This window comes from Nelumbo nucifera, chromosome 1 (genome assembly GCF_055504915.1).
Source record: "Nelumbo nucifera cultivar China Antique chromosome 1, China Antique-T2T, whole genome shotgun sequence".
NCBI lineage: Eukaryota > Viridiplantae > Streptophyta > Magnoliopsida > Proteales > Nelumbonaceae > Nelumbo > Nelumbo nucifera.
In genome coordinates, this window is record NC_142649.1 from 107,640,654 (window position 1) to 107,644,692 (window position 4,039).

The window sequence follows — 4,039 nt, forward strand, 5'->3', positions numbered from 1 at the left end:
TAAGTATTATGCTTTTCCATCTTTCAATGTGCCACATCAAAATGGTGACTTGAGATAAACACCTTCTGCTTAGACGCTTAGCATGTGTTTCAACAACTGATTATTGTTGAAACCCCTAATTATGCATTATTTCTGAATGGTGTTCTTGGACCAGTCTTTGTTGAAATGCCTGATTTTTTTCTGTAGTATGTGTTTCAACAACTGATTGTTTCACCATGAATCAAGAATGCAAAACACCTGACTATGCATTATTTCTGCATGAATCATATTGGTTAAAAGTTGAAAAACATAATGATTAAGCATTTAAGATGTGACATCTTAGGTAAGTTTTCTGCTTTTCCATTTTTCAATGCTTTCTCTACTTAATACAGTGTTCTTGGATCAGTCTTGTTTGGATAACAGAATTTAGCCAATTTCCCCTTCTTTTTACTTGTTCTTCCTACCTTGCTCTTCTTCAAACTTCCAACTTGGTAGGATCTTTTCTTTTGTTTTTTGATCAACAAAAAGATTTCATTAATATATTAAGAACTTCATATAGTTAATAAAGCAATCCACCATCCCAAATTACATCAGGTTACAATGCTGCCAAAACAAAAGAGGCCTGTCAACCCCTTGTTTTGCTAATACATCTGTCATCCCATTTACAGTCCTTCTTACCCATCTAAAATTAGAATTAAATCTCTTTGCTAGGAGATCAATTTCCCTGAAAAGCATGTTCGTATTTCCAAGGGGCTGAATTGACTTTAGACAATATTGAATTGGATCAACGTGGCTTCCAATCCAATCCCACAAAACCATCTTTAGACTACTCCCTTATCATTTTGTTTCCATCTCTTTCTCCTACTCTCTCTCTCCCTCTCTCTCTTTTCTGCTATAACCAAAGCTCTTCACCACACTTCAGCAATTCTTGTGTATCTCTCTCTAATGTTCAAACTCAAGGATTTTACACTCAACTAGGGTCGTCAATTGTATCTGGTTATCCAAGTCCGGCTGGATTTGAAATTTGATTCGATCAAACTGCATTTGCATTTCTAATCTCCCCCAATCAAATCCAATTTTGATTCGACTCTCATAATTGTATGACTATATAAAATCAACATATATTTATTGATAAAGCTATTTAAATATAAAATTTCATTAAAGAAAACAATAAATATCATATTTTCTTCAAATGCTCATAAAATCAAGTCTAACTAAAGCCATTATTAGTTTATTTTATTAATAAAATATCTTGTGAACAAACATAGTCATACTAATGTAATGAAGCGATCAAAGGGGAAATCTAATAGCATTCAGGACTCATAACTAACAATGAAGAAGATGAAGGGAAATGGGGGATATGATGAGAAAAAAAGACAGAGAGAGGGAAATGTTAGATAGTGTATGCCCTTAGCTTCAATCAGCATGATGTACATTATGACATTTATTGTAAATGAATAAAGTACATATTTGATTCATGTTATTGTGGTGTGTTTCTATGTAATACCCTTAAACTGGACACATATGAGACTCGTGTTAGTTTAGAATCTTCACAGCCGTTGGATAGATCTGGGAATATTTATCTTGCCAAGGTTGATACTGATGTGCCGCCAAGTTGGTTGGGTGGCTTGTCTTAGCTGCCAAGGTGAGACCTGAGGTGCATGTAGTGTGGGTTTTTTTGAAACCTTGAACCGGACAAAATTCCAGTATTGCCCTGGACCTTGTAGACAGATGGGCAAAACTGGAATGTTACACCTGACCCCTACACTCGATTATGATACTGCATTAGGAATTGGATTGGCCTATCTTTGATGTGTCAATCAGTGATATCCTTAGAAGGAGTCAAAACCTGGGTATGTTGGGACAGTTCGAGAATTCATTTGAGTGGGTGATCATAGTGACAGGATCATCCCCTTTGTCGGACAAAGTGAATGATTGAATGATCAGGGAAATGCACTCTCTCTGATGGAAACCTAAACTGCCGGTAGTGGATTTCAAAAGTATTTGAAATTTGGTTTTGCAAAATATAATTATATAGAAATATACTTATATATTATGGTTTCAAATTGTTTGCAAAAGGTTTAAATTCTCGGAATCCATGTAAGTAGAGAGTGCAATACTGTACCTTGCAGCCGAAGGAGAGGTCTTCTCTTGTTGGGTAGTGTTTGATCATTAAGGGCTGAGAGGTTAAGTGTAAGACCATTGAGGGTTATACCTGATGGGCTAACATTGCATCTGCCCAAAGTCCTTGGGCCTTCATAAGATGGCTGGACCGAAGGACCAATTAGTGTAAATGTTAGGCCCATTAAGAGCCCACTCGGTAGCTGGTATTTCTTCTTTGTAGCATCTCTAATGTCGAGCTTTAATAGCTCGACGCTTAGGCTGAGGGAGTGACTTATAGTCCACTCTCTGGAGCTCGCCCATGCCAAAGAGGCGATTGGGTCTTATATAGTGCCGATGTTCTTTTATTATCAAGGCGCTTTGTCCCTTAGGCTCGAGGAGCAACTTGTGGTCCACCCTCTTCTGAAGTTTGCCCATGCCGAGGAGGCGGCTGGGTCTTATATGGTGTCGAGGTTCTTTTATTAGCTCGGCGCTTTGGCCCTTAGGTTCGAGGAGCGACTTGTGGTCCACCCTCTTCTGGAGTCCGCCCATGCCGAGGAGGCGACTGGGTCTTATATGGTGCCGAGGTTCTTTTCTTAGCTCGGCGCTTTGGCCCTTAGGTTCGAGGAGCGACTTGTGGTCCACCCTCTTCTGGAGTCCGCCCATGCCAAGAAGGCGACTGGGTCTTATATGGTGCCAAGGTTTAGTTCGACACTTTGGCCCTTAGGTTCGAGGAGCGACTTATGGTCCACTCAACTCGGTAATTACATGTAATATTGCCTTAGGTTGACAATATTCCATGCTCGAGGTACCTGCTTCCCTTATAGGGTTTCGAGCTCATACGTTCCTTCCCTAAGTACCCTCTTTACTCGATAGGGGCTTTGCCAATTTGGCCTGGGCTTACCAACATCGGGCTTAGGTATAAAGACTTTATGGAGAACCAAGTCTCCGACGCGGAGGTTCCACTTCTTGACCTTGGCGTTATAATACCGAGCTACTCTCTGCTGGTAGGCCGCGGTCCTAATATATGTGAGGTTCCGTACATCATCAAGTAGGTCGAGGTTGGTGCATAGTTCATCATTGTTTGATTCGTCGTCGTATGCTTCCAGGCGTAGTATAGGGACCTCAATCTCGGTTGGGATCACTGCCTCCGTGCCATAAGTGAGGTTGAAGGGGGTCTCTCCCAATGCGGTCTTCACTGTGGTTCGATAAGCCCATAATATGCTGGGCAGCTCGTCTACCCACAGTCCGTTAGCTCGGACTAGACGTGCCTTCAGTCAGCGGAGAATGGCTCTGTTTGTGACCTCCGCTTGACCGTTCGCTTGAGGGTGCGCCACTGAGGTGAAATTTTGTTGTATTCCCATGCCTTTGCACCAGTTCTAGAACTTAATGTCCTCAAATTGTTTGCCGTTATCAGAGATGAGCACTCGGGGTAGTCCAAAATGGAAAACTATATTCTTCTAGAAGAAATTCTGCACACTTCGCGCCGTGATCGTTGCAAGAGGTTTGACCTCCACCCAGTTAGTGAAATAATCAACTGCTACCACTAAGAACCTCCTCTGTCCTGTCGTTGGTGGAAACAGTCCGAGTATATCAAACCCCCACTGTGCAAAGGGCCATGGGCTGGTAAGGTACTTTAGGTCGGCAACGGGCTGGTGGTGGATGTTGGCATGCTTCTGACACTTGTCACACCTTCTCACGAACTCAATTGCATCTGCCTTCACCGTTGGCCAATAATATCCATGTCGTAGCGCCTTCTGGGCAAGAGCCCTGCCCCCCATGTGTTCGCCGCACAAACCCTCATGAGTGTCGCAGAGCACGAGCTCAGTTTCGGAAGGTCGTAAGCAGCACAGATAAGGGAGCATGTAGGATCATCGGTACAACCGTCCGTCTATCATGACGTATTTGGCTGCCTGACGCTCTACACTTCTGGCAGCATTACGATCTGCAGGGAGGGTCC